Source organism: Pieris brassicae, chromosome 1 (genome assembly GCF_905147105.1).
Source record: "Pieris brassicae chromosome 1, ilPieBrab1.1, whole genome shotgun sequence".
Taxonomy (NCBI): domain Eukaryota; kingdom Metazoa; phylum Arthropoda; class Insecta; order Lepidoptera; family Pieridae; genus Pieris; species Pieris brassicae.
In genome coordinates, this window is record NC_059665.1 from 21484953 (window position 1) to 21506430 (window position 21478).

Sequence of the window (21478 nt, forward strand, 5' to 3'; positions counted from 1 at the left end):
TTTCGTTAATTTAGCATACCATAGAAAGAGTGAGAAGAAAAAAATAAGATAATTTAATTAAAAAAAGCTCACCAATGTCCCTGTTGAGCATTGTTAAGAATTCTGATAAACGAGCTAGGTCTGGATGGATAGGTATTTGTTACACTTAAAAACACGTTTTGTATTTGTTTTGTTTTATATTTTTATCCTTAAATCTTGACATGAATTGAAAACTTTTTCATGTCATATATTTCATTTCTAGTAATTGCGACCTAAAAATCAAATTTTTAATATTTTTCCTTCGATATTTAACATCAAACGCGGATTTCCCCTTCGAGTCTTATGATCTGTCAATGCAATTTATCTTGAGATACATATTTCAGTTATTGTACAAAATAAACCCAATCATCACATCAAACGGAGGGGATCGTTGTCTTCCAAGGAAATTGGGTTTGTTAAACAATATTTTTACGGAAATGTCGAAACGAATTTATCATTATCGAAGGATAATGGAAATTTATTTTAGGTTCGAAAATATTGTTTTTTTAATAGGACAGGCAAACGGGAAAAAGACTTACCTGATGTTAAGTGTCTAACTCAAATTGTCAGAGGGCTTGCAAGTGCGTTGCCTTTTAATAATAGATTCTTTCCTGAAGGAACCTTATGGCTGCTTTAAACCTGCAATCTGGTTTCAAATAGTGCTGATGCGCGGCAAAAATTGTCTTAAAAAACATATTAAACTTTCTCTAGACATAAATACTATTTTACTGAAAATATGAAGAGCCGTTTAAAATACCTGTTTTAAGTTACTTCGATAAGCGAAAAATATTATATTTAAAACTTGCGCCATCCTTACATAAGTTTTAGATTGAAATTTAAAGAGATTTCCTTCAGCTTTGTGCATTGTTACTTCGGTCCAATGAAGTCTTCTGTAAAATTATTAAATGATTAATAAACCTCTTTAGTAAGAAACAATAATACATGTCAGTTTGTTCTCTGTATTGTTTAATGTTATTCTATTCTATTAGCATAATTATTTAAAATAACTTGACGCATTGAAGTGCAAAATTGACTTGCCTAGGTTTTATGAGATTTTTATTGAGGGAATATACAATATTCTTTAAACAAAAGACTCATAATACACTTTAGACTATTATAAATATTGTATTGTAAAATTATATGGAATAAAAGTATGATAAAAATTAGATAAGCTAAATAAAAGATTCAATCAAAAACCAACACACACAAATTTGACTCTTTAATTCGCCTTTTTTAAATGGTGTAACTTTATTAGCGGTTCCCTGGAATGGTGGACAAATAACGAAGTAGAATTTGCTATTCAGAGACTGGGTGAGAATCACCCACTAAAACCTTCTCAGGTGGTTCCAACAAGGCTGCGGTGGAGAGGCTCCGAAGTCGCCCTTTACTGGGATTTGTCCTACAAAAAGTCATTTATTAATCTGTATTTGTACAAATAAATATTTTTTACTATAACTGAACGCGCAACATTAATTACTGTCAATTTCCTTTGCAATATTATTTATTCTCAATCTTTTTGTTTTCATTAACAGTATATATTAAAGATAAAGATTTCATTATGCCTAGATATTTTGCGTCAGTAACTGGTGTACTGTGGTCAAAGCCGCGGAAAGGTGCTTTGTTTGACGAAAGTCTCATGGCGTTGCAGGTCCGTGTTCAATTAAAAAGTCGCAATGAAAGCTTAAAGAGAAAATTACATGGTCTGAAAATATGGTGTTAGCTAAGGATACAAACGTGTCCATACTAATATGGTTACATACACGCAGACATCCAGAAAGCTTAAAATTTTTTATCGTGACTGGCAGAGTGCTGAGTACCAGACCTCGAGGTCGATCGCCTACTCGCTGAACTGATCAAGAAAAGGCCCTTTTTGGTCCTACAGGGGAAAGTGTGTGGCGCTATTATCACGACTTTAAACTAACACAATCTCTTTGACTATGTATGTTGTGGTGTCACCTTTGTAATATATAAGTGTGACTATAAATTAAAAAAAAAACACGACTCACCGCAATAAATAAACACTAAAACAACTTGTACCAATATTAAAGAAGTTTGTCCAACATTGCCAGCGTTTCATGACCACTTCACGAAGTTACACGTAATATCGAGGCCGAAACTAAATATTTACTTCGAAACGCTCAAACTTTTCATCTTACGAAACTTTGTCCCATACCCCTTGTAATATTCAGGACCGATAGCTGTGTTATGTGGTCAGTTAAGTTCATTTTAGATGGTTCGGTTTGTTTGCCCAACGGGGCCTGGGACCATGATACAAAATTGATAGCGCTTAGAGGCTTTCAGGAGATCGTTCTTAAAGGCTGGAATCACATTTGCAAGCCTTTTGCAGGTGTATCACGGCCACGTCTGGACTTCCACAACTGAGCGTTTTTATTGTAGGATTTGCCACTGAAGGGTTTCCGAACCCATTCGACTTAGGGTCCCTTCTTAAAAATCTGGCAACGCACTTGCGAGGCTTTTGGAAATGTAAGTCTCCATGGGCGGCGGTATCACTTAACATCAGGTCAGTTTTGCCCCTTTTGACCTGTGTTATTTTATTTTACTAAGCGAATACACGAAACATAAGATAATCTTTTTATTTCTTATCTACGTCGCATTAAAAATAATAGACAATATTACAACTCTCAGCATTTATCGGAATTCCCGCCATTACCAGCATTCTCGAAAAGTCATTATTATAACCACCAGCTATTCGTTTTGGTAATTTTTCTACGCACTCGAAAAGCCTCGAGCCTTTCTTACACTAGGGTTGTCAAATTTTTGTTTTTTACTTTAAAATAAAACAACAAAGGTAGAACGTTTGGAGTAAAATTTAATGTACAAATTGTGTGGGATACAAGAAGATTATATAGAATAAAACGAAAGACAAATTTATAACAAAAACTAAACGGACCAACGTCAAGAAGATTAAGAAGTGTCCACTATGCATCGCTGGTTAAAGGTCTTAAACCATGATAATCTTGATTAAACATTTGACAGATGACAGTGATAGTCGATAATACACGTCAATTCAATGTATTAACATTACAATGATGAAAGATAAAATAAATTTAACAATAAACTAGATTAAGATATACAAATAGTTATTTTATTTTTTTTATATATTTCTTCTTTGCAATTGTTATTGGTAACGGAACAACATCGTACTGAATAAATGGAGACTGCCATACAATGGATCTGCTTCGCATGTCCTCAAATCGTCGTTTACTGTTGATCTCTTGTCGCTCCAACGTAAAAAGGGACTGATGAGTTTCTTGTGTTTCTCTTGATATCTGGTCAATACATTTGACATAACAAAAATTCCCGGAGAGCCAAAAATCGGTGGAGAGGTGGGGTTTACCATTACAAATAAAGTTTTAAAAATCCCCATCGATCCCATATGTGCTACAAAAGTTATTCGGGGTCAAAGGTCAAAATTTGAGGTTTTTCAAAATTTTCTCGAAAACGGTAAGTTTTATCAAAAATAGTTTCGGGCCAAAATTGTAGATCTAAAAATCCTCTACAAAAATGTTACTTGTGATTTTAGTCTTAAGAGTTACCATTCTTATACCATCGCGATGCTAATATCTGTATAAATACCATTTGTGTCTCTTGTATCAATAAGAAAAACTACTTGATTTATAACATGGTTAATCTACCAAGTTATTTAAAATTATGTAACCAAACATAATTTCAATGTGTAACATATAGAATGTAAAACGATGAATAGTACTGAATATTTCAAGCCTAATTTTACCTAGCTCATAATATAGTAACCATTTATGTTAAGATATCATGGTTCTATGAAGGTAAATAAAAATAAAATAATTTTGTTTTAATTTAAAGAAGAGATAACCCTACTACGGTGGGCTATTAGCGTCAATGGCATCATCCCGATGGCCATTTGTCACGACCGGCACGCCTACCCCGTGTCCGCGCATTACCGGATCAAACCAGATAAATCTGGTTAAAGATGTATGAAAAATTACAATAACTTTGGGAGAAGTGCTTTTATCTGTTTTCGTGAAATGCGTTATGATTTTTTATATGTTATTATGTTAATTTATATAATATACTAGCGGACAGTATAGTTGTCTTATATAAACGTGTTTAATATAAAATAAAATCATCCAATTGTGAAACAAATCTCGAATCGAATCAAACCCACAAAAATTTCACCCAATTCGGTCCAGCAGTTTAGGATCAGTTTGAATCCAAATACACACACCTAAACTCATATCTTATTAAGTTGTAACTTGTTACATGTTTAACTTCCAATCTGCTTTTAAGTAAGTAACTAATTAAAGGACGATACGATCTTCTACTGTAAGAGTAAACTCTTCCCTCAAAGGCCGGCAATGCACCCACTTAGTGGGTGACCATGGCTGTGATGACTGCCCTTTTTGGGCGTCCCATAGGCTAGTTTTTACCCTTCTAATCCATAGAAAAATTATACATATTTCATACATTTTTTCAAAAAAAAAAATACCAAAAAGACTGTTCGACGACGAATTCCTTTTTCCTAATATTTATTTGTGATTTAAAAATGACTAATTATTTTTTATTCAGAGAAACGCTTTTTACTCCGTGAGTAGTCTAAGATCCATGAAATGATATGAGAACAGAGTTTGTAGCGTCCAATCAACTCGCGAATCGTCTAAAAACTGTTTTATAATTGTATCGACTATGAATAGAACACAATTCAACTTGCTTAATTTTTTCTGCTTCCATTTCATTTACCTTTGACAAGTGTATTTGCCATTTTTGAGACATATTCTCGGTTTTTGGTTCTACAGGTAAGACGACAATTACCTCCCATATGCTACCATGTGTTAATAGTCCTAGTCATAGCCCAAATTACGATGTGCTGATAGTAGACCTAAATACACTTCTCTCAAATGCATATTTACATTGTTTATAAATAATAAATTTAAATTTGTTTTAATCTGTTTCATAATCTAAACATGAATATGTAACGTCAAAATATAAATATAAGAGTTAGAGGTGAGAGCATTATGCAAAATCGTAACATGGAAGAATAGGGCACCCTGTGACCTAGTTCGTAACTAATTCGTTTTGGCGAGGGTTGGCCTTAATGCTCTGAAAAATAGAACGTTTTAATGTTTGCTACACCCCTGATGTTAATTTTTGACAGAATTTTACATGGACTTTTGACATATTCATTTCGTATTCCATATAATGAGAGAACGAAATATACAAGGTCTTGTTTGATTAAATACATGTCATTCTTAGCTCCAAAAGAACTAATAAATTATATAATTTAATAAATTAATACTTACTGATTCAAATAAGGTTATTATTAATAATGATTATGACGTTTAACATAAGAAATTCTTAAAAATGAAGAAACTCTCCTGTTCAAAAAGCACTTATGAAAATACAATTTATTGGAATTAGACAATTTTAAAGTGAAAATCGTTTTTTTACTCTCAAATATACACTATTTCAGCGTCTGTTAGGGTATTTTTTTATACATCAGGGGGCAAACGGGCAGGAGGGTCGTTGGATGTTAAATGATACTGCCCGTAGCCCATAGACACTCATGCTGCCCGAAGACATCACTGAGCAGATGGTTTCACAGTGGTGCTCTGCAAATTTCCCCAAAAAAAACGCTCAGTTGTGGAACGACGGACGTTGAGGATATGGTATACATATAAGTTTGTAATTCAGTCTCGACGTCTGATAATGAAATTTATTGTTTCGTTATCAATTCTGCCTATTAACTCAAAAAGTTGTTGATCTGAGATTTGAACACATATCTAAAATTTTAGCAATTCGATTTGAAACATATTTTTCTGACAAATTATTCTAGAACAATTCCACGAATTCAGAAAACTCGCTTCTAAAAGGTTTTATATTGAATGCCTACAGTTATATTAAAGAAGAAAAATCCCCGCGATTATTTAAACTCGGCTCCGGGGTATACCGAGGGTGTTACCGTTATCTGTCCAGTGAATAAATTGTCGGTAGAAAAAAGTTTAGAAAAGTTCCATATGAGTTAGCATCAGGAAAAATCGCCAGCGTATTGTTGGATTGTGGAGTGTGTTTCAGATATATATGGGTCGGGTTTAGTACGACTTTATGAGGCCTAAATCTTATCCTTGTTTCGGTTATATGTAATATAAACTTTTTTGAAGAAAAAATCGGCTCGAAGCCATATGTCAATTAAATTGAGCATGTCTGGGATGTTCTAAAGATACGAGTGCAAACTGCTTCGCAAAGCTGAAAAGAAAAATAGTGGGAACGTATTACTCAAAACAATTTTTGCAAACTTCATGGAAAGAAGAAGAAAGAAAGAAGGATAAAGAGAAGAAGGATTCAAATTGTGACTCGTTATTAGGTTGTAACATTTGCAAATTTATTTAAGTTGAAAAAGTAAAAAGTCTTCTTGCCTTTATCTTTCTATTTCTTGTTTGCCTGTGGACATCCGTTTGACCGTCCAAAGAAATCATCATAAATAAAAAAAATGCTAGAATTCACTTTACACGTATACATGTTACGTCAAACAATTAAATTACCTGAAACGGACAAACATAAATTTCCTTAGGTCCCCGTTCTTTGCAAAATAATTTATATGTTATATGTTGACCTTAATAATTAGGTGTTTAGGTGAAAGACTCCTCGAATGAAGACAACGACAGAATTAATAACATAGGAAGACATTTTGTAGGGTCGAGTTGGAGGAGAAAATAAAGCGAAATTGGACCCAAACGAATGGCTGATAATGTTGTTGTAAACTATACATTAAATAAAAGTTATTTTTTACAATCTTTTATTTAAGGTGAAAACATCGTACCACACTAACCTCCCATGTTCATAAACATATTACGGTGTCGTAATTAATGTAAATATTAGTATATTTTTGTATAAAATGATTTTTACGCTGTGGTGATTTTTTTAGGTACATGTTTATGAATGGACTTGAAAAACAGACCTTTTTAATTACATTACATATAATATAACACGAATAGTATTGGATTTATCTGTCTCTATTCATCACAGCGTAAACGCAATTTGACAGAAAGAGACAAAATAGTATAAGATGAGGCTGACAGACATTAGCATTGCTAAAATACGTAGATTAAGCAATTTGTTTTTGATTTTGATTATAAATAAGATATTTTTTCGTGAATCAATTAATTAAAAAACATGAACAACACTGATAATATTTCGTTACATTTTTAGTTACGTTAAACAGTGAGATTCGTCATTAAGTTTGTTTTGAAAGCTTTATTTTGTTTGGTCTTAAAGAAAGCGTTTTTGTGCAGATACAGCGCTCATGTGTGTGAAGTCAGTCCGTACTTAGATGCCCATTTCGTCTGTTACACTTAAAGTCTAAAAAAAGACTTTACAGTCAGCCTAGCTCCTTCCAGAAGCTCCAAAGTTTTCTGGGCTTGCAGGCTTCACGGAGCGATCTCTGACGATTTCTGTTCAATGGCCCATTCAGCGAGATCGTATTATACTGTGAGATTAATTGAGTTTAGGAATGTCTACTAATGTACTAATTTATGCTTTGCAAGAAGCTAATTATAACACGTAAACGAAATCGTTTTAAGCCGATAACGTGGAAAATCAAATGCCGCGATGAGACCGCCGACGGGAAATACACAGACAGATTGTTATAGAGTCACGGGCACTCAAACTTTAGTTAATTTTTTTGACAGATGACATTATAGTTTTGACGTTTGACGCAACTTCACAGTGTTAATTATTTGCTATTATTATTATTTCCTCTTGTCTTTTTTATTTCTACTTAATTACTTTTTATGTATTTACATTGTATATTGATGCTTGGTAGACCCATTGGACTTCTTTGATACAAAGAGTCCCCTAGGGAGTTGTGTTGAGCTGGCTTCTCGATTGTGAGGTTAGCGCTGTGCCCTCTTAAGATCTCATGTCACTTTTACACATGTATATCCTATGTGTAAATATTGGATTGTTCTCATTTTATCATGTGTGATTTTATATGATGTTTAAGAGCATAAATAAAATTAAATTAGAAAAAAATATTCTAATGAAAGTGCTAATAGATGCGAGCTCGTAAATAAAACAGTGATTTGTTTCGTTCTTCTTAGATATAAATTAATAAAAGAGGATTTTCCCGTATAACATTTTTCAAAACTATATTTAGTATAAGTAAGCGTTTGTAACCGTGCACCTCTTCTTTGTAGAACTAGTTGCCAGCATATGAACTGATACTTAGGAGTTAGAAGCCTTTAAAAAACGAGCGTACAATTCCCTCAAAGGTCGGCAACGCACACACAAGTCTTGACGAAGGTGCCCTTCGGTGCCGTTAAGCACTTTATTCAAAATGTCCCGCATTGTATGCCTGTCCTTTTAAAACAATTTAAAAAAATACATTTCACGTTAAATTTTATTCTGTTACGAAATATACAATGTTTTAAATCATTTTAAATACGCGTAAACGTTGAGAATCTATGGCTCAAAAGCAGGTCATTTAAAAGATTCGTATGCAAAGACGGTAGCTGGATTCAATTATGCCGGTGCCTGTTCGTGATAGAGAGAAAAAATCTCAAGAGGTTGTCAGGAAATCTACGCAGTGATTTGAGCTGATTTAGAACACTGACTTTGGATTTTTTAATTAAATTAAATTAACGAAGAGTTTTACTTAGTTTTAGGATATCTGTAGTGTAAATATAGGGAACTAAATACATAAAACACACATGTGTATATATAAAATACCTTTATACATATTATATTTTTTTTATAGAGTTTTTGGTTACTAAGTAACGTAAATGTTTGAATCTCATCGTATTTATTATGTATTCCATGTTTGGCTACATATTTGGTACAATCGTTTTTTTTTTTGTTAAATATAGTTAAAGTTAGCTGTAAGATTACGGAATAAATAATTAGAGAGCGTATAGAAATTATATCAAATGCAGTCACGTAACTCTATATTCTTCAATCAGCAAAACAATAAATTCACTGTAAAACTTTGTTAAATGTATCTGTTTATGTATTCTGAGAAATATCTTATTTGCTTGTAGAACAGATGGAGTTAAGTCTAGTTAAGACAGTCTTTGACATTCCTTTTCTTGGAAATTAAAAATCGCCTTCAAAGGATACACAGGGCATAGCCAATGTCTGAGGGGTCTTAGGATAGAGGTGCTAATGCAGCCTTCAAAAGCTCTTTGAACATTAACGAGCCTGTCTCATTTCTTTTTAACTGTAAAGTCTATACTAGTAGATACTGCAAAAATTCAGTGCCATGAATTAGACTGTCTTTGTATAGCCTATAATCAACGCACGCTTAGGGTTGAGAATTGCACGTTTAAACACGTATTATAATAGTGTTTAAACGTGTAAATCTCCTCTGTTTTGATAATTCAATATTGAATGTGTAACGTTATTTTTTTAAAGAACAGGCAGGAGCCCCATGCCTGTTGATGTTAACACTGCCAGAAGGCTTGCAAGTGCGTTGCTGGAATTAGTACTTAACTTGAAAGAACCTATCTGGAATTGGTTCCGAAATAACAGTGGGCAGCTGTTTATAATTACAACTGACGTTATAACTGATTTAACTCGAAGTATCGTTTGTTCTTTCTGCGTTTTCTTGGTTCTAAAATGATTATATTAAATGTAAATATATAGTTAAATATAACTTTTAATTAAATCATTTTAAGCCATAATAAAATAAATTTACTATAAGTATATTTAAGCCACGGAAAATTATGTGGTAACAATTATCTCTCCATTAAAAATCGTAAAACTTTACGAAATCACTCATCTCTATTAAAAACCCTATGTAACTAATACATTATTTAAAAGTATTTTTTATGTATGTACATATTTACAAGAACTAATTTCCCCAAAGCAATTTTACGACCACAACATGGCGTCATAAATAAAACGCAACAATAGACCAGTGACATAACAAACGCTTTAAAAATTTTGGCTTTATACCCAGACCGTATATTTAATATCAAACGTTATCGTACTACATTATAATAATAAAGGAAGATGGACCTGAGGGTAAGATTCAGAAACGAGTCTAAGTGTTAAGTACAAAAACTGAATTGGATTTTGATATTCGGGATTAAAACCATTTATTCATATAGGTAACATAATGTACACTTATGAACGTCAATAAAAAAGAAGTATACATTAAATGCTTCTAATTCTACATTTACTGCCAGTTCTCAAATCAAGGGCGTAGAACGGAAGAGAAGAACTGGCAATAAACTCTCCGCCACTCTTTTTAATCGCCAAGTTATTTTTTGTATTACACAACGTTTGTAAGGAGCTGCAACCATCACACCATGTCCCACATGACATCAGCAGGAGGCATGGTGAAATAGGCGCACGCACTTACATTATCGTCGAAACAACACGCAAGTAGATTGTGTACATAACTAACTTCACCGCATACACGAATTCAAGTACGATCAGTCACCAAAAGTAGCAACCGTTCTCGAGTATCACGCATGGTCAGCCATCGTCGCCCTCGCTATATTTTAGGGAGAGAGACAACCCGACGCATGATCACCGCCACAAGCAATGCAAATATTTAAGCGCGAGCATGACGATCCTTGAAATGTGAACTTTCCTGCATAAGAAAATAATAATAATACTAATGACAAATAGGTTTTGACAAAATCTATTGCTAGTCCCCACACTAGGGAGTCCCTGTGTTGTGGGTTAATACATAATAGTTAGTCAGTGGTACATGTTTTAAAACAGTATTTTGAAAAGTAGATTTAGTGTTACAACAAGTCTTATAAAACATTAAGTATGTGTGAATGTATTAGTGTGTGAATGGGTGTGAGTGCGTATTTGAGAGTGTAGCTAATAGTTTATAGAAGCGTGCGCTGTGACTGTGTTTTTTTTTTAATTTAGTGACATAATAAGCCTCGTCTGTTAATATCTTAGGTGTTATTAAATAATCAATCATTATAATGAGTACTTAATAACAATTAACCCAAGTACTTTTGGAAAAAATATATTTTTCTATTAATGATTATTCGCGTGAAACATTATAATTCATATTAATTTGATAACGTAATAATGTGATATTTTATCACTACTATAATGTCATATCATGTATGTAACTTCTATGTAAAATTCCTGTTAACACAAATTTGCATGCCATCATTTGTGGCAGAATATGCGAACTTGAACATTATTTATTATTAACATTTTTTGTACTTTTTCTTCCAAATAATTTATATACACATGTGCCTAACACAAGTCGTCATAGCGAAACGCGTCTAACGGTATTTGTTTTTGATTTAAAAGATTCGTACTCGTATTGATCTACTTAAAAATTATCAATACAAAACCTTGGGTCGTAACAAAGTATTTTCGATGCAGTGCAGGTTTAAGTATATAATCATAACCATATATGCAGTTGAGTAAATAATAACCCCGCCTTTGTCGAAGCTCCAATGTTTAAATTGCATATTTCATGCAATTCCTGGGAGGCTGTGTTCTCTCACATACGTTAATAAGAGCAGGTAGGCTGGCTTTTGTCCAAGGTGATATTAAAGGTTATTTTACCATGCATAAATCTTAGTGTGTTGGCACGGTAGTTAGTGTATATGTCTATCAAGCTTATATAATCTGTCGTAAAAGGCGTGTTATGCTTGAAGTTTAATATTAATATTAAGAATAGCGTGTAAAATATGCTATTATTATATATTACACGCTATTCTTAATGGGCGAATAAATAGCCCCTATTTGCTGTCGTTAATTTCTCTTAAAATCCCTCCCCTCCTCCTTATGCAACAAGATTCACAAAAAAAAACAATTCCATGTGCCTCGTACCATTCATTCGAAATCGTTACCTTACGTTTCGGGTTTTATCTAACTATGTCATAGGACCATGAGGTATATTTACCACCTCACCATAGAAGATGTGAGGAAGTTTTTGAAGAGGCGGGAAGACTTTGTTTAGGCAGTTATTTGAAATATTAAGTATTATTTGTTGTTTCAAATGTTAAATTTCTGTTTAAAAAAAATCGTCCAATAATGTACTTACTTGTTTTCTGTTTAATATATATTGTTTATCTATGTAATCTGTTTTGGCTTTCTGTGTTCGCGAAGTGTTGTGTTTTATAATATGTATGTTTGCTGTAAGATTTTTTTAGAGTACATTTTAAGTACAATTTCATTACAATGTGTAAGATTTGGGAACCCTTTTAAGTAAAAAAATATACCTGTGTCAGGGTTTCCATCTCTTTCATAACAAACTTAGTTATACATTCCTTAAAATATTTAATTTATATATAATTTAGTGCATTAATTTAGATTACTAATAAGTAAATCAATAAATCAAAATCTATTTTTTTAGCTACTGCTCGCGTGACGTATCCGTTCATACATACGATTTAGCGTTTATACGTTTATATTATTTATACATTTTACGTTGATACGTTTAACAGTGATTGATATAAATCTGCCCAAAGCTTTTTCTCCTTCAATCCCTTTTCCTTTCAACAAAATCTCAACCTGTCTTATTCTGTTACAGAAAATATTCTTATCTTGCAACAATAGTTATAATATAATTACTATTATAAAAGATGTTATGTAGAAATTATTGTCAACCTAACCTAAGCTATCAATTTGGATGCGGTATCACAGGTAAGCCTCCTGTCTGTTTGCCGATGTTCTATTTAAAAAAAACAAAAGAAACTGAATGCCCACGAACCAGAGAATCCTAGTGTATCGTGGTGGAGAGTGTTCGCGTAAACTACACATAGTTTACGCGCCATACTATTCTAGAGTTGTAGTTACGCTAAACGACGGAAAGTATATTTCCAGTTCTTGGTTCTTTGAAAATATTATCGTTCACTTCTAAGTCTGGGCCTCAGATCTCTGTATCTGTTTGATGATCATTTGTCAATGTAATAGGAAAGTAGATAGAAAGAAAGTCCATTGGTGAACAGCCGGGGATCGAAAATACAACCTCAGGGATGAGACTCACATGCTGAAACCACTAAGGCTAACACTATTTTAATTTATATAAAGCGATAAATCACCAGATATCACGTGAATCATGAGTCTTTTATATTGTTAAAATCCACTCAATAAACAACTCAATCTGTAGTCTGTAGCAAGGGTTATTACATCACTACTACGCCATAGCGAATAACCTACATATAACAGCGTTTATTAAACTGAAACGTGACTAATTTAAAACTATGTATCTGACATGTACTACGACTTAACAAAACAGTTAGCACTGCGAAGTTTCTCGGGAATCATGTTAAATAATGTGCGTTGTAAACTATTTGAAACAATTGAAGAAAGGGTAGATTTATGTTCGCCATTCTTCAGCTAAACAAACGTTTCAAAGTGGCTCTTTAGGTTTCAAGCGAGCATAAACTTACAAGAATATTTTTGTACGTTGTATTTGTTTTAGTGCAAAACTCTTTATTAAGATTAATTTACCCAGGTACACGGTGTTACTGTAAGCTAAAATTAATGTTATATATTTAATGTACTAACAGAAACGCTACATCAAACTGACAGAGATAAAATAACCATTTATTCATTTTATTAAACAAAATCTATTATGATGTAAAGCTGATAAATTGATATAAATGTGTAATTTAATTGCTTTTCAGAGAAAGGCAAAGGGCGGGAAAATTCAAAATTGGATTCTCTGCAATGACGCGGTGATGGATTTCCGTTATCTCCTGATTGGCGGTTTTTTACTTTTTTTTTTTACTGACGAATGTCATCGCCAAACAGAATTTCGAATAAAAACTTTTTGATTGGAATGCAGTTATCAAACGTTTTCTTTGTTTCCAGTATGTATAATAGCTATTTGAAGATGCATGCAATATTTTGTATACAATAATGTAGCCTACAAAATAAAAAAATTCAAGCTTCAAAGCGATATTTTAGACGCGTCGGAAGGCACATTGAATCGAGCAAGCATTATTAGGCAAGAATAATTTATTAAAAGTACGGCTCGCTGGGGCGGGAAATAAAAGATGGCTTTAAATATATTTTATGATTTTTATAAGTAACTGCTAGGATAATACTTATGTAAATTTAATTATTATATACTTGTATGTTAGAAGTTTGTTGTTCGTACTTTGACTTTTGATTTTCAGTATGATATTAATGTATAACTTATTCATATATACAACATAATATACACATTACATAAGAGATTACACGAGCGCTACAAAAACTATAGTTAACTAGAAAACACTTATAAATAAATAATAAAAATCTACGGAATTTAGTATTAACTTTGTTATGGGACACAGGTATTTTTAATGGGTTCCAAAATCTTACATTTTATAATGAATTATTTATAACAAACTCTTACTTTGCATAATAAAAACGCGTATATTCGACAGTTCTAAATTTAAAAAAAAAATTTAATCTATAAGATGACAAATTTATAGATACTTGATTCATAAAATCATTTAATTGAATGTAATTCAACAAGAAATAGTCGTCTACTGCCAAATACCTCTTGTGAACAACATACATATACATGTACGGTCATTCTCAATATGGTGACGATATATCCTCGCAATGCTCGATGTCATTTATCACGGACAGACCACAACAGCGGCATACTTGCATGATTGATGCGCAGCCCAGGTTGCCATGTCAAATTTATCAACGGAATAAACGTTCAAGCTAATTTTAGGGAACTCTATTGCCAGCAACAACAACGCGGGGAAATCGGAAAGCGGCGTTGTTAAGACAGTGGAAAGCGATTACCATTTCCGGATAGGATGAGAGACTCAACTCGATCGATCTAAAAAAAAAACAATGGCGCTACAACCTTTTTATGTCTTGCACTCAGATTTCTGTATGTGTTTCATGATCATTTGTTAAACTAATAGGCAAGTAGGTGATCAGCCTTCTGTGTGCCTTCAGTGTGCGACTCTCATCCCTGAGGTCGAAGGCTCGATCCCCGGCTGTGCACCAATGGATTCTATATGCGCATTTAACATTCGCTCGAACGGTGAAGGAAAAGATTTGCCTTAGATCTAAAAAGTCAAGACCCAAAGCCTTCATCATCTACTTACATTGACAAATAAATGATCATTAAACAGGTACAGAAATCTGAGGCCCAGACCTAAAAGTGCCGTAGCGCCACTGATTTATTTATTTAAGTATAATTCAAGATCTAAATATGTTGTGATATAGCTTAGGTTTCTTTACAACACACATATATACAATTTTCTTAACCCATATAGTAGTAATAATAATAAATTGATAAATAGAAATCTCAAACAAATTTATAAAGTTGGTCGATTTGGCACTGTACCCTAGATCTAAATTAATATTTACAAGTTTCCAAATCTAGGGTGTTGAGCTTGCGGGAATAACTGACAAGAAACTATCCAAAACTATTTTTCGTCCCCAAGTCTCTGGTTTACATACATACAAATTTCATAAAAATCGCTCTTCTTACGTCTATAGTTTGTTTTGCTTGATTTAATTGCGTAAATACATTGTTTGTATAAAATTTATTCCGCTATTTAAATATAGAATTTATAATAACGCTTGTGTAAGCATACTATATTGAACTTGGGCTTATATTATATGTTAACGTGAAATTTCATACATAGTTACATTATATTCAAACGATATCTGTGAAATGAAGTCTATCCGGACGCGACATACTCAAAACTAGATAGTATGATTTCTAAGAAAGATTTAGGTTTATATTTCATTATGCTAAGAAAATTGACGTCAAAACAACAAATCCACGCGAAATCACAGGCGCTAGAATCAAAATAATTTCGTAACATTCACTGACTTATTACATAATAATCTATATTGTGAATAATAAAGTGTTATTAAGAGACATCTGTTTTATACATGGCTTTAAAGAGCGTAAAAAATCATAACTATTAATCGAATTGAAGTTGACGAAGCAATAATATCTCAGAATGACAATGCACTAACAAATTAACGTTAATGTTATGTCATAGGGACTGTTGCGTCGCCATCTTGTTTGAGAACCATTTTGGAGGGTTATTTTAATTATATTTAATTTGAATTTAGAATTTATATTGGTTTTAATTTTTTAAATGTTTAAAGCCTAAATAATATATATTTCCAATCTTTTCAAATAACACATATATTTAACGTATTACACTTACGATTCTATCGAAATCACTTACGGCACTTGAACTATAAATTTCCACTTAAAAGTTTTAAAGAAATATCAAAGTTGCAGGTGGTATAAACCAGGTGCGGCAGTTAAACGCTCCGGGGCACCTTTACGATTGCTTAACTGGGCAAATTTTGCTACTTGTAAATGGCAAGACATAAAATGATTTAATATTCGAATTTCAAATTTTTATAGGTCACGACTAACGGTACTTGGCGGGTTTCTTCGATTCTAAATTTGAAATTAGTCTCGAGATTGTTATTATGCAATATTGTACTTAAAAAACTTCGAGCACTCTTAAAAATCGTTGGCGCTACGATACTATATGGGTTGTCCTTAGATTTATCCGTTATTTTATAGGCAAGTAGTATACCTGACACATATTAATGTAATTTCCTCATGAGTTTTGTCTTTACTTAGGAATGAATACTAGGTTCAAACCGTACGTAGGCAGAAAATGGAACAATGGTTTTAAGTTTTAACCAGGATTTGAACACAATCTTAGAGTGACCCAGTCACTAGGCCAACACATTTACGTTAACACATATATCAACAGTATAATAATTTCAAAATTGATGCAAACAAAAAGCCCTGGCCATTCAATTTAAATAGAAAGACATTTTCCTTAACTGAGCACTTATTTCGACAAAAAAAAAACGAATTAATGATGACGTACAGACCCGAGCTGTAACGCAAGTTCAGCTCTTTACTTCGAGGGCCAACAACGTCTATGATGAGGGAACGTTTGCTACCGCTAATAAATGTACTACCCAGTCGGTTTTATTGCATTTGTCGCGCTCCTTACAATACTGCTATTGTTTAAAAAAAATGTGGCGCTACAACCTTTTCAGGTCTGGGCCTCAGATTTCTGTATCTGTTTCATGATCATTTGTTAATCGAATAAGCAAGTAGGTGATCAGCCTTCTGTGCCTGACGCACGCCGTCGACTTTTTGGGTCTACGGCATGCCGGTTTCCTCACGATGTTTTCCTTCACCGTTCGAGCGAGTGTTAAATGAGCACATACAAAGAAAATCCATTGGTGCACAGCCGGGGATCGAACTTACGACCTTAGTGATGAAAGTCGCACGTTGAAGCCACTAGGCCAACACTGCTCACTGCACAGCCACTCAGCTATTGTGGCATTCAGGTATGTGCTATTCAGGCACGCTGATCACCTACTTGCCTATTCGATTAACAAATGATCATAAAACATATACTGCTATTATTATATTACACAAAAACAGTGGATGTCAAATGTAATATACACGATTTGATTGTAACTGTAAAATGTATCTAGTATTTATAAGATTAAATCAAAGTACATTTCAAGATCGTAAAGGTTAGAGACATGATGGTAACGGAAAGGTAGTTGGTTAATATTTAAACACGCCCGTCGCTTAGCGATTCTCTAGTCGTTCATTGTACTGTTGCACGCCATTTATTTTTTATCTAAATAAATAATCATTCTTCTGTGATCTTATATACCTCGGTTGGGGTTCAAGAAAAAATTTATATGAAAGCTCAATTAGGGCCTTATGTTTTTTTTGTAGTTTTAATTTTAAACGAATCGTCTTAATGAGGTTATTTAAATTACTGTACTGAGTACAGTTAAATTTCAGCTTCTATGACATTTATCCTTTTAAGGCACTACAGAAGTCCTGTTTCGATGGGAATCGGGCCTAACTCATGTACAGTAAACGCCCCTACAGCGCGGTAGATGGGGATTGCGTTATAGAAAATCACGTTGTAGGAGTATTCACGTATTTTTGAACAATTCAAAAACTAGAAACACGAGTTTAATAATTAGTTTAAATTTTATAACATCACAATTCTATATACGAGAAATCTCCACGTCTTAGGGGACGTTATACGAAAACGCGTTATAGGGATTGATCAACCCCTAAGCTACGGCTAAAAATAGGTTGTGCCGACTTTTAGAGTTATTTTTCCGTACAGGAAGTCGCGGACTATTTGAAGGCTTATATCTTCCGCTTCACTGCACTCCGGTCAGTGCATTACTAACTTTATTTCAAAATCTTACCCATTTAGTTCTGGTCCACTACAATTTATTTCCAATAGAAAGAACATCAAAGAATGTACCAATATATGAGTGGTGATGCAGAAAATTGAACGGATTTCAGTTGCTTTAAAGTAGGCTTGGGGGCTATATTAGTCCAACGATAGAGGTATTTTATTGAAGATTTATTCTGGGGTTTATCTCTGCTCTCATATAATAACCGATCCATATTCCAAATAAATGAAATTTTTAAAAAAATAAACAAATACCGGTTTGAATTGAAAAACGATTTTCTATAACAGTCCATTTATCGAGGAAAGCTATATTTGCTATAGAACGAACTTACGCTAGTTAAACCACGGGAAACAGTTAGTACAACAAAACAATAAAATAGCATTACGTTTTACACATACATACACAATTTCTTCAACTCAAAGTTTCAAGAGATTTACGTACTAATCATTTAAATTTGTGTTCAACAACAACAACGAACTAAGTGTTATTTTTTTTTTAATCAGCTATCGTAGTCATGGACGACGAGAGAATAATTTTTTTATTTAATATTATAAATACAGTTAAAAAAAATTATTAAATGGTACGCCGTTATCCGCCTAAACAAATCGAACGAAACGAAATCTTTTAAACAACGCAACCTATAGTGGTGTACCTGGGTCACGTGTTGCGCCACAACCATGACCGCCACCACGTCCTTCAATTAACAATAATCTATAGAAGGAAAGAATTATGTCTTCGCAACGTTACTGAGAAGAGGGGAGAGGAGGATACTTGGGGTTTCTTCGACCGAGTTTCGTACAAACGTCTCGATACTTCAAGAACTCTGTATTAAGCAGCGTCTGTTTTCAACAGTACAATCTCGCATCCTTACATTCTCCGGACATGTATCTCGGCATGGTGATCAGTCCATAGAACACCCTTTCCTGGGAAAGGTGGCTTCATTTCGGCACTACATTTCGCACGCACCTACAGTACGCAGTCCAATGCGACTGACCAGATCAAGTCTCCCGTAGGATGTTCAGTCAATGAGTGCAGCAGGATGACCTCTTATAGGCAACGATGGCGAAACGTTGTGAAGCGTATCACATCTACCCCTTCTTATACGACTACATAGCGATCACGATCGCTCTGTCAACAGTGTACCAGATAAGAAGAAGAAGAATGTCAGTGAATAAACGGGTATTGCGGAGGAGTTGCTGTATCTGGCACAGTACAAGACAACTTCACGAGATTGACGGCCAACCTCCAGTAATGGAGGGGCATCAAAAGAAGATGCAATACCCTATCCTATAATATATATAGGTCTGGCAGTATATTCGCATAAGAACGCGACGAACTACAGTATCGACTTCAGCTCTCGACCAGTATGATTTTAAATATACATATTTGCTGTTAAATAACCATAAACAGTGCATTGGCTTAGAGGCCGTCAGTAAACGGACAATCGTCAAGTGACCCACATGTTATGGCGCTATAAATAAACCGTCCAGTGTAAAATGGTATTTGATATTTGACTTTGGTTGTAAAGATTTAAAACAGTACTTTTCCTTAAAAGCCTTAAAATAGCCCTTGTAGGGTTAAGATATATAGTTATATACCATTTTCCTTCTTCTTCGTAGTATTCATTACTGTCTTGAAAAGCCCTAGCCTTGCTGTCTTCATACCACTCTATCCCCAGCTTGTCTCAGGGCATTAAATATGAAACCCATACTTGTGTTGATTTCGTCAGACCAACGGGTAGACGACTCCAGCTTTTCCTGCCAATGACTGACTTATTCCTGCCTATGGTTCTCTCCTGGTAATGTGATGATAGTAGCTACGCAGTTATCTTTAGATGGTTGAGAATGGACTTATTGGTTATTTTTTCCGTTCGTGGTATTCGCAACACTCTCCTTTAACACCACATCTTGAATGCCTTTATCCAGTTTTTAGCCCACTGCACGAATTGACCAGGACTCTGTCAAAAATATGGAATATCCAAAGTTCTGACGAGTCATTTTTTTTGCCATATTCTGATCAGTTTACTCATTCCTGCTGTTGCCATCAGCTGTGTGTGCTTACGAAGTTCTTCATTTTGTTTCATTTCAATTTCATATTAATATAATCCAATAAAACTATCAAATATTTTTTTTTGTCTACGTCTTGTCCTTAAATCTGTTACCACCAATCCGGTTCATCATTAATTTGCTAAGCGTCAAACCCCCTTTATACGTTAGTGTGCTACCAATAAACCCAACCAGTTGTTAAACATTACTATATTAAAAAGCTATATTTTCTAAAACAAATTACAGATAAAACATGATTTTTAATTTCCTTTTGTAACTTACTGTAACTTTAGGAAATAACATATTTTCCACCCATTTTCCATCGCTTAAAGTGTAATAAATAAGGATCATGTAACTCTAGACGACACAGCCCCATTAACACGATTTAACAGCAATATGAGCCTCGGAGATCGCTGCCACTCCTCTGAGTGGCAGTTGACGGATTTGACAGTTACATACGCCTCTTAGGCCTGGCTATATTAATGTCAATGATATGTGTAAACCGTCATTTTATTGGAATGAAGTAACATACCGTTTTATGTCGCTTGGTTTTAAAATGATTATACATTTTGTATGTTTCCAAATTACTCGAAGACGTCTGAATTAATTTATTCTTCAAGTTTTTTGGGCTTTTCAAGAAATGTAGCTAGTTTTTAAGATGTAAAAATATTGTAAAGTGTAAAAGATCTTTAGTGTAAATTCTCCTACAGTCCTTATTTCGATTCACATTTCAAAGGCATTAAATTAAAAAGTTCGAATGTTTCTCGTGCATCCAGCAAATCCCAATCTTTTTTAGGAAAAGCAATACGAATCCTCAAACGATATTGAAAACAAACAAATGTACTGTGAAAGGTGATTCGGTTGTTTTTGATTTATCGAATATTATCCTTTGACGTCTGCATTCGTGTGCATTTTTATTTCGTTCGTTACGAAAAGGATTCATGATTTACAGTTCGAAATAATTGCGCAAATAAACAGTATCCGGGAAAGTGCTTAATTTTCAACGCTCACATGAACGTGTTGATATCTTTTATTTTATTTATTGCGGTGAATGTAGATAATAGATATAGTTTTTAGACAAAATTCTTTTTACCTTTTTGACAATCATGGCTAGAAAGTGCTACAGAACATCTGGTCATAGTAATCAATACGCAATGCGCTTTGGTCTTTTAGTGATATTTATGATCACATAATGAAGTGCATCGTGACAATGGAATGAATTATATTAAAATATTTTGTATCTGAAAATA

General features: G+C 33.6%; 1 protein-coding gene across 1 annotated transcript in view; it reads left to right on the forward strand.

Moving 5' to 3' along the window:
• LOC123707471 (uncharacterized protein CG43867) overlaps nucleotides 1-21478 on the forward strand; it is a 258717-nt gene that overhangs the window by 173713 nt on the left and 63526 nt on the right. The gene's annotated exons all lie outside the window — the stretch shown is intronic.